Source organism: Sorex fumeus, unplaced genomic scaffold (assembly GCF_029834395.1).
Source record: "Sorex fumeus unplaced genomic scaffold, SorFum_2.1 ptg000098l, whole genome shotgun sequence".
NCBI classification, from domain to species: Eukaryota; Metazoa; Chordata; class Mammalia; order Eulipotyphla; family Soricidae; genus Sorex; species Sorex fumeus.
Window position 1 is genome coordinate 51887018 of NW_026606155.1, and position 11482 is coordinate 51898499.

Consider the following 11482-nt stretch of genomic DNA (forward strand, 5'->3'; position numbering starts at 1 on the left):
GGAGAAGATTATCCATGACTTCTACTCAAATCTCTTCGATAGCCATGTCCACTTGCCGACATACCAAATTCCACAGGATGGGTATGTCGTTCCCAACGTTCTCCCTTCCGAAATCCGACACGCCATTTCGTCAGTAAAGAAGCAAACAGCACCCGGCCCAGACAAGGTCAGAGCTGAACACCTGAAGAACCTGCCGTCAGTACTCATCAATACACTGGCTCGGCTCTTCACTCGCTACCTGTCTGAATGCAAGGTTCCATCTCAATGGAAAACCAGCAGGACCGTACTACTGTTCAAGAAGGGAGACATCCATGACATTGGCAACTATCGCCCGATCTGCCTATTGTCTGTCATCTACAAGTTGTTCACTCGAGTCATCCTGAATAGGATTGGCAGAACACTAGATGAAGGACAACCATGTGAGCAAGCAGGGTTCCGCAAAGGATTCAGCACCATCGACCATATCCACACGATAACCAAACTCATTGAGGTTTCTCGGGAGTTCAAGATGCCGCTCTGCTTAACGTTCATTGATTTAAAGAAGGCCTTTGATTCTGTTGAGACAGAAGCGGTCATTGAAGCCCTAGCCAATCAGGGCATTCAAGCCCAATACATCAGGATCCTCCGTGAGCTGTATTGCGGATTCACTACCAGGATCTCACCATTCTACAAAGAAGTGATCGTTGATGTCAAGAGAGGGGTGCGGCAGGGTGATACCATTTCACCAAAACTCTTCAGTGCCACCCTCGAGAACATCATGCGACGACTGGAATGGGAAGGAATGGGAGTGAAGATAGATGGTCGGCAACTACACCACCTCCGCTTTGCTTATGACATTGTTTTAATAACACCAAACATCAGCCAAGCAGCACAAATGCTGGCCGACTTTGACCGTGAGTGTGGAAAGGTAGGACTACAGCTGAATCTTACGAAGACAATGTTTATGAGAAACAGCCTTGTTCCTGACGCCCCATTCGCTCTCAATGGAACGACCATCTCCGAATGCAACAGCTATGTCTACCTAGGTCGAGAGGTCAACATGACAAATGACCTGGCACCCGAGCTGCGCAGGAGGAAGAGAGCGGCTTGGAACGCCTTCAAGAACGTCGAAGAAATAGCTAAGAGGACGAAGAACCTCCGGCTCCGGGCACATCTCTTTGATTCCACTGTTCTTCCTGCATTAACATATGCCTCAGAGACCTGGGCCCTACGCAAACAAGATGAGAACGCCATTCAGGTCTCCCAAAGAAGAATAGAAAGAGCTATGCTTGGAATATCACGTTTCACTCAAATGAGAGAACGAATCCGGAGTTCTGACATCTGTCGACGATCAAGGATCAGGGACGCTGTCTCATTTGCCAAGGTGTCAAAAATCCGATGGGCTGGTCACGTAATGAGATTTAAAGACGACCGTTGGACTAGAGCTGTTACTGATTGGATTCCACGGGATGTCAAGAGACCGCGTGGCCGCCCACCTACCAGATGGTCAGACTTCTTTGTCAAGGTCATGAACGATCGGTTTGAGGCCCTCCATATTCCCGGAGCGAAGAGATGCCATTGGGCTACACTAGCACGCGACAGGGACAAATGGAGACGTTACTGGCGCCCGCTCGAGCAAATCGATGACTAACGGGAAGTTAAGTGATTAAGTGATAAGTGATGCTTATTGTACTTTATAGTGCTTTAACTTTTTCACCATTCTTCTCTGTCATTTTTTTCATTGTGTTATTTTATTTCATAAACACAGTTAAAATTACTGAAAATTTTATATATATTTGGCAATTTATGTGTCTCAATTTTTTCAGGTTATACATATTTTATGTCTTATACTGCTCTGGGGACAATTCTTTTTTAATGCTAATTGGGTTTTATTGAGTTAAATTTTATAATATGACAAACAAACACAGCATATCAAAGTTTGATAAGAAGTAATTAAGACTCAGGTGATTTTATCTTTCTCCAGATGTAATTTAACTTGGAGCAGGCAATTTTGCTAGGGGCGGAACTGAGTCAAAGGATTTTCCTTTTGAGATTTGGTTCTTTCCTTTCCTTCCTACTTCCAGGGTAGAGCAGTAATGCTCCAAAGAGAAGCTTGGCTTTCTTCAGTACTTTACCCTTTGGTGTCCTGTGAAATCTATTTTCTTTCCCTCTAGCTCTTCTTGTAAGTCAGCTTGGCTTTCAGACCTTAGCCTGAGACACTTAGAATTTATAATTGCCTCAAGGAGACAGGCAGATTTTGGTTTAATTCTCTGGGTTTACCTCTTCATCTTTTTCTAGAAAAGCTCTCTGTCTTGGTAGTTCCCCAATGCTTGCAGAAGACTGCTTCTATTCTTTACAACAGGTTTTCTGGTTGTCAGTAGGAGACTAGCTTCAAGCAATATAAAACAGTAATTGCCTGAAGGACACTCTATGACTATCTTTGATTTAACAAAAGCAGTAATAAAAATGAATTGTAAAAAAATTATAAACTAAAGGTATGTGAAAATAAAATGAAAGACAGCTAAAATTCAGTCAACTTAGGAAATGCAAATTTTGAGGTAAGCACTCTTGTCTCCTCTTTCTCTCCCCTCTACCCCAACCCTCTACAGAATAGGTCATGTTCCTCATTTTTCCTTCATATTGTTTAGGTTTGTAGCTAAAATGAGATGTGCCTCAGGAAATTGAGCCAGAAATAATTCATTGCTTGTTATGCAGTCTACATCTCTGAAACCCACCCTTCTTTTTCTGCTCTCTTCCTCTACAGAATCCCTTTCTTGGGGTTCAAGACATAGTACAGCATACAAGCTGCTTGCTGGATTCTATCCTTGGCACAACATATGGTACCTTAATTTCCACCAGGAATGATTCTTGAGCAGAGAGCCAGAAGAATGCCTGGAAAACCTCTGGGTGTCATTCCTAAAGCAAAATAATAAAAACAAAAAGGAAATGTAAATATGCATGTGACCTTGGAAGATAGTTGCTTTGAGGACATTAGTCTACTGCATTCCAACCTGTTGGCATATTGCTCATAGAGCTATTTGTTTTGTCCATCACCATGTCTTTTGATTGATTAATTTCTCAGTTACACAATCACTTTGAAAATATATTAGCTTTTGTGGCTGGAGTGATAGCATAGTGGGTAGGGCATTTACCTTGCACTTGGCCAATCTGGGTCCAATTCCCAGCATCCTATATTATCCCTGGAGCACCATCAGGAGTTATTCCTGAGTGCAAAGCCAGGAGTAATCCCTGAGCATCGCCGGGTGTGACCCAAAAAGCAAAAGAAAAAAAAAGAAAATGAAAATATATTATCTTTGTCACCATGTAGTTAATGTTATAATATTTATTTTTCACATATGTTTATCTCCATTGGAGACTTTGTTGTTACTGTGTCTGGCATATCGAATACTCTCGGTAGCTTGCCGGGCTCTCCGAGAGGGGCGGAGGAATCGAACTCAGGTCGGCCATGTTGGCCGCTTGTAAGGCGAACGCCCTACCCGCTGTGCTATCGCTCCAGCCACATATATATATATATATATATATATATATATATATATATATATGTTTTATTAGTGAATCACCATGAGGTACAGTTGTAGACTTACAAATTTTTGTGCTTGGGTTTCAATTATACAATGATCAAATACCAATCCCTCCACCAGTGCCCATTTTCCACCAACACGTGTTCCAGCACCCTCCCACCCCCCGTCCCCCCATCCCACCCTGCCTCTGTGGCAGGGAATTCCCTTTTGTTCTCTCTCTCCTTTTGGGTGTTGTGGTTTGCAAGAGAGGCTTTGAGTGGCAATCATGTTTGGTCTATAGTCTACTTTCAGCATGCTTCTCCCATCCTGGGAGGATCCTCCCAACACCCTTTATTGGTGCTCCCTTCTCTATCTGAGCTGTCTTTTCCCCTAGCATGTGTGGCTGGCCTGCAAGCCATGGAGTAAACCTCCTGGTACTACTCTCCACTATTCTTGGGTATTAGTCTCCTATTTTGTTACTTTCTGTTCATCCAATGCAATAGTTATGTGTACCTAGGTTGAGAAGTCAACCTGACGAATGACCTGTGCTTGGAGCTGGAGGTTCTTCGTCCTCTTAGTTATTTCTTCGACACTCTGGAAGGCATTCCAAGCCGCTCTCTTCTCTCTTTAAGGTCTTCCTTTATTGCTTCCCTGCACTGCTTTGCGAGCTTAGTCACGTTGGTGAATGAGCTTGAGAGTTTTTGAATACAGGCGTCTTTTGGTGGCTTTATCTCCCTCCACGTTCCTCGCACACATATTCTTCATCAATGTCATCAATGAGGGCATCGTTCCCATGTTGCTGAAATAGTGCCAAAGAGCTCCCAGTTGGTGGTCATTCTGGGAGTTCTCTTCTTAAACATTGCAGGCCTTTCTCTCTGCTCCGTGAAGTAGAATTTTGCATGAAGGAGAAGGTGGCCTGATCCCATTTGGAATTTACAGTGACATCGGTCAGGCAAAACCGTTGATCGAATATTATGTGGTCAGTTTCATTGTTGAACTGTCCACCGGGTGACTCCCATGTCCAATGTTTAGATTTGGCCTTCTGGAACTTCGAGTTACCGTGGATGATCTTGGTCGACATGATCAACCATATCCACGCAGTAACCTAGCTCGTTGAGGTTTCTCGGGTGTTCAAGATGCTGCACTGTCTAATGTTCATTGATTTAAAGAAGGCCTTTGATTCTGTTGAGACTGAAGCGGTCATTGAAACCTTAGCCAAACAGGGGGTTCTAACTCAATACATCGGGATCCTCCATGAGCTGTATTATGGATTCACTACCAGGATCTCCCCATTCTACAAAGAAGTGATCATCGATGTCAAGAGAGGGGTTCAGCAGGATGACATCATTTCACCGAAACTCTTCAGTGCCACCCTCGAGAATATCATGCAATGATTGGAATGGGAAAGAATGGGACTGAAGATAAATGGTCGGCAACTACACCACCTCTGCTTTGCAGATGACATCGTTCTAATAAGACCAAACATTAGCCACTGTCACTGTCACTGTCCTCCTGTTGTTTATCGATTTGCTCGAGCAGGCCCAGTAACGTCTTCATTGTGACAATTGTTACTGTGTTTGGCATATTGAATATGCCACGAGTAGCTTTCCAGGCTCTGCCATGCGGGCGAGATACTCTTGGTAGCTTGCCAAGTGGCACAAATGCTGGCTGAGGTTGACTGTGACTGTGGAAAGGTTGGACTGCAGCTGAATCTCATGAAGACAATGTTCATGAGAAACGGTCTCCTTCCTGACCTTCCATTCACTCTCAATGGAATGAACATCTCCAAATGCAGCAGTTATATGTACCTGGGCCGAGAACTCAACATGACAAACGATCTGGCACCTGAGTTGTGCAGAAGGAAGAGAGCGGCTTGGAATGCCTTCAAGAGCGTCAAAGAAACAGCTAAGAAGACGAAGAACCTCCGGCTCCGGACACATCTCTTCAACTACACCATTCTTCCTGCATTAACATGCCTCAGAGAGCTGGGCCCTAGGAAAACAGGATGAGAACGCTATTCGGGTCTCCCAAAGAAGAACTAAAGAGCTATGCTTAGAGTATCACACTTCACTCAAGTGAGAAAAGGAATATGGAGTTCCATCCTCCATCAAAGATCGAGAATCAGGGATGCTGTCTCTTTTGCCAAGGCGTCAAAAATCAGATGGGCTGGACACGGAATGCGATTAGAAGGGGACCGCTGGACTAGAGCCATTACTGACTGGATTCCATGGAACATCAAAAGATTGCTTGGCTGCCCACCTATGAGATGGTCAGACTTCTTTGTCAAGACCCTGAACGATCAGTTTGAGGCTCTTCATGTTTCTTGAGAGAGCAGACACCATTGGGCTACACTAGCATGCAACAGGGACAAATGGAGACATTACTGGCGCCCACTTGAGCAAATGAATGAGTAACCAGATGTCAAGTGATCAAGTGAAAAGAAACTACTCATTCAACAGGTATGAGCCGGTCGTGATGGGCACCTGAAATCTCATGGGAAGGGGGGCGCTCATGTCTGAGCTTGTAGGAATACAGCTATTTTGTAATGAATTCTTGTGTGATACCAACTTAATTAAAGTACGTTCTTACCCTTCTTTCTAGGAATCTTCACTAGAAATTTCAGAACTCCCAGTTTTGAACATGACTCCTTGTACTTCTCTCTGCCTTTAGTTCAGATTTTTTGTGAATTAATTCCTATAAATATGACTCATTATGTTATTGTTATAGCTTATTAAAAGTGATAACACAACATGTTTTTGAATACTGAGTCTTTGACACCTTCACATTGTATAAAATTGACCAATCTGTTTTTTAATTAAATGAATTCATTTATTTTTATTTATTGAATCACTGTGGGAAAAGTTACAAAGCTTTCAGGTTTAGATCTCGGTCGTGCAATCATCAAATACATTTTCCTTCACCAGTACTTATTTTTTACCACCAAGAACGGCAATATACCTGCCCTCCCAACCCTTCCAATGCCTGTGAGGCAGATAAATTCTAGTTAACACTCTATCTACTTTGATTAGATTCATTGTTTCGACAAAAGATGCACCATTATTATTTAGAGTTTAAGCGGGTAGGGCGTTTGCCTTACACGCGGCCAACATGGCCGACCCGAGTTCGATTCCTCCGCCCCTCTCGGAGAGCCTGGCAAGCTACCGAGAGTATTCGATATGCCAGACACAGTAACAACAAAGTCTCCAGTGGAGACGTTACTGGGCCCGCTCGAGCAAATCGACACCCCCAAATCAGACCTGCTGAAAAGGCATTGTGAAATAATGTTTTCTACAGCTGGTAAGAAGAACCAAAAGATTTTGGATTTCTGATATTTTACTTATTAAGCCTGGAAGTACTTCTGCCGAAAGTCAGATAATTATGAGATTGGTTTCTGTGGCTCTGGAGCCAGGGCCGTGTCAGAGAGCCGCTCATGGGGGGCAAACCTGTGACCTCGGTAGGGTGTGAAGGACAAGCCGGAAAAGTCCCCCTTTCCATGAGGTTTCAGTTGCCCGTCACGACCGGCTCATACCTGGATTTCCAAAAATCTCCAAGGCGGCCACCATCTTGCTGTCCCTAGGGAAAAAGGCAGAAGGGGGCAACACCCTTTCCCTCCCGGGCAGGCATGGTGGCGTGGATTAACGCAGAGTCCATTCACTTTTCTGCTGCAAGCTGCCGAGCTCTGCATTAAGTCCTTGTGCTTCTGGAGCCATGGCCGTGCTGGAGAGCCGCTCGTGGGGGGCAACTCATGACCTCAGTAGGTCGTGAAGGACTAGCCTGACCAATTTATTTAAATTTTGGGCCTCCAATTCCAAAATATACACACATGTACAATGTGTGTGTATGTGTTTAGGAAATACCATATGTGTTTAGGAAATATCATATGTATTTAGGAAATATCTACCTACATGCTGCTATTAGGATTACTGAGCTAATATTGACTAAATATTTGGAGTTTATCAAAGTGTATACCCTAAAAATGTGCCTATTGATAATAATTTGTAAATTCTAAGCATGACACTAATTCTACTGTCTTTGAGATAGAGTGATGAATTAAAACATTCAAGGAAGAAAAATAATATTTCTATCCAGAAATGATTTTTTTGAGAAGCTGTTGTATGGGCTTATTCCTGGCTCTCTGCTCCACGATCACTCCTGGTAGTGTTCAGGGAACCATATGTAGTGCCCAGGACTGAACCTAGTTTTGCCACATGCAAGGTTAGAGCCATGCCCACTGAATGATCTTTCTGGCACCCAGAAAACTAATTTTAATTAAGTTTTTAAATAAGTTTGGCAAACTCCCCATGGTGTACCCAATATGCCAAATACCAGTAACAATGATGGGTCTCATTCTCCTAAAGAGCCTTGAATATAATCTCAGGGCTAGGATGAAGGAGACGTTACTGGGGCCTGCTCGAGGCAATCGAAGACTAACAGGATGATTTGTGATTTTGTGAAGTTTTTTAATTCTTTACACCAATCCCACCACCAGTGTAACCTTCCCTCCACCATTGTCCCTAGTTTCCCAGATGCCCAAGACGGCCACTGTCCAGGCACATAATTATTTCATCTTGCTTGTTACAACTAAAGGACTGGCTGATGATGTTACTGAAAAAGACTCCAGGAGAAGAAAATTTGTGAAAATTGTTTAATCTAACCATGAAGTCATTAAGTCTTTGTCTCAGGGTAGACTAAGTTGTTTGTTGCTAGCTGAGCCTGCTATGTTATTCTGTTTGTTGAGCTTAGTTGACTGACATGTTACTTTCTCATGTAATTTGGTGTGTTTCTATGGGCGTGTCAGTATTGTGGAATTTGGAGGTGTCGTTCTCCAGGAGCTCCATGAACTGTGGAACTGGACCAAATCAGTTTACATGGTGGTGACTGTGGGATGAGTTGTGGCTGCTGGGGCTTCTGGAAGTATGGGGAACGTGGGAGGTGGCTGCCTGCCCTTACCCTGAGAAGACTCCTGATTTTCAGCCTGAAAACTGAAGTACCTAGAAGTTTTGACATTTTTGTGTTTCTACAGAAATTAGTTGTCAAACAGTGAAGTTTGGCCATTGGCATGACAGCAGCTATGGGGTGATTAGATGTGGCTGTTGGAGCTTTGGCAGAGTGGGGTCTGGGCCTAGCCACCTCCTAAGACTGCCCAAAAGTTTTCAGCTGGATGACCAATGTACCTGCAAATGTTAGCAGCATAGTTTACATGTCTTCTTAGATTACTTGTGAATCTGGGAAGCTGGGCTGATGAGTTTACATGGCAGCAGCTATGTAATGTGGATGTGTCTCCAGAAAAGTACTTTTCACTTATTTATGTGAGTAATTGAAGTATGTCACCACAATTGAAGTTCCCAAATTCTTATATAATAGTTTGGACTAATCCACTGACTAATTAGAACAGGACTAAGGAACTGGAGCAATAGTGCAATGGGTAGGGTGTTGACCTTGCACGCTGCTGACCGGCGTATGGTCCCTGACATGGCACATGGTCCCCTAATGGCCTCCAGGAGTGAACCTGAGCAAAAAGCCTGGAGTGATCCCTGAGCACTACCAAGAGTGGTCCAAAAGCAAAAATGAAAAGGCAAATAAAAAAGAACAGAAGGAAAGAAGGAAGGAAGGAAGGAAGGAAGGAAGGAAGGAAGGAAGGAAGGAAGGAAGGGAGAGAGAAGGAGGGAGGAAGGAGAAAGAAAGAAAGACAGAGAGAGAGAGAAAGAAAGAAAGAAAGAAAGAAAGAAAGAAAGAAAGAAAGAAGGGAGATAGAAGGAGAGAGGAAGGAGAAAGAAAGAAAGAGAAAGAGAGGAAGAAAGAAAGAAAGAAAGAAAGAAAGAAAGAAAGAAAGAAAGAAAGAGGAGAAAGGAGGGAGAGAAGGAGGGAGAGGAGGAGGGATTAAGGAGAAGAAAGAAAGAAAGAAAGAAAGAAAGAAAGAAGGAAGGAAGAAAGGAAGGAAAGAACAAAAGAAGGAAAGAAAGAGAGAGATTTGCATCTCCCTGATGATTAGCAATGTTCAACATTTTTTTGCGTACCCTTTTGCCATATCATATACAATGATTGAGTACCCATCCCTCTATCAGTGCCCAGAGGAATCACACGAAGACAAGGTGTGATGCAATAAGCAAAGAATCTTTATTGACTAGCTCGGCTAGCCTGAGCTAGGGCCCTCGTCTGGCTCACCCACACAGTGGCAGCCTTCTGGAAATGAGCGACCCCAAGTCTCAAAAGTGAGTGACTTTGATAGCATATCATAATATAACAAACTTTCTATGGACCACCATTTTGGATGCAGTCTAACAGGCTTTCCACTACTTGTATTTAGCTGATTGGTTATAAGTTGCTGTTACATAAGTGTTGCATTACAGTTACGGAAGGGTTATATAGGGGGCATCCCTACCTGCATCTGATTGGTGAACCTTAGTTGACCTCCCTTGTGACTTGTAAAGTCAAATTCCTCAGAAATCTCTGATTTTGTATTTCTGATAGCACAGCGGTAGGGTGTTTGCCTTACACGCGGCCAACATGGCAGACCCGAGTTCGATTCCTCCGCCCCTCTCGGAGAGCCCGGCAAGCTCCTAAGAGTATCTCGCCCGCATGGCAGAGCCTGCCAAGCTCCCTGTGACGTATTCGATATGCCAAACACAGTAACAACAAAGTCTCCAATGGAGACGTTACTGGGCCCGCTCGAGCAAATCGAAGATCAACGGGAGGGCCTTTACCCTACCTTTACCTAAGTGAAATATTGCTTCTCTCTTCCCCTTATGTCCTCTTGCATAGTTTACTTCAGACCAATGCCCCTTTTTGTATAGACACAGGAAAACAGTTAATGCTATTCTTTTGTAACTTGGGAATAAATTGACTCTGAATCCTATTTACTCCTGAGCATCTGTTTTCTCGACTTGATCCTCAGATGCCTTTCGTTATTAGCAGGTTCCAAAAAAAATCTCTTTGGACAAATAATGAGCAGTTATAAAAAGAATGATTACTCAACTATCAGGATAAGCAATAAAATTAATATGAAGAAATAATAGTTGAATCAAAACCAAACTAAAATATAGGATCGTTTTAAACAGTTGAAGTTAAAGACAGTAGGGGTGATACTGCTTCAAAAATGAAAATACAATCCTCTTCAGACTAAGACTTAGTTAAAACAATCTATTGGTTGAAAATCTTGAGGAAAACTCTGGATAAAACACAGGATACTTTGCTATCGTTGCTTATTATGATGTAAAAATAAGCAGCATAGGGGCTGGAGCGATAGCATAGCAGGGAGGGTATTTGCCTTGCACGCGGTCAACCCTGGTTCAAATCCCAGGATCCCATATGGTCCCCTGAGCACCGCCAGGAGTAATTCCTGAGTGTAGAGCCAGGAGTAACCCCTGAGCATCGCTGGGTGTGACCAAAAAAAGCAAAATAAATAAATAAGTTAATTAAATAAAATAAAAATAAGCCGCATAGACAAAAGCAGACATGTACTGAGGAAGGCTATCAAAGGAATGCACGATGGCTAGGGATGTGACTTCAGTGCTCTATGCCTGACATGCAAGATCCAAGACCTAAATTTAATCCCCAGCACTGAATCACCACACCACGACCACAACTCTAAAGTGCCAAGTACAAGTCCAGTAGGTCCCCAAATATTGCACTCTCTCTGGAGTGGACAGGCACTCACCATAGGCCCCTCCACCCCATGCCAGATCTGACCATGCATTTGAGCCAGATGCTGGGTCTGGGCAGACACTTTTTATATCTGTCTCAAGGTATGTGCTTTCCAGACTCTGCTCCAAGGCTAGAGCTTTGATGTAGGTATTGTATTACTGGCACTGCATGTATTTCCGGGAAAAGTCTGTATGAAACTTTGCATTTGAAGGAAAACATCTTGAGATTGCCCAAAACAAAAACCGAAGTAACTACCATTGTGTACTTGTTATCCACTAATTTGATTACCTGCCTCTTTATTCTGCTCTCTTAGTCTGCTTCACATGCAGGTTGTTTTC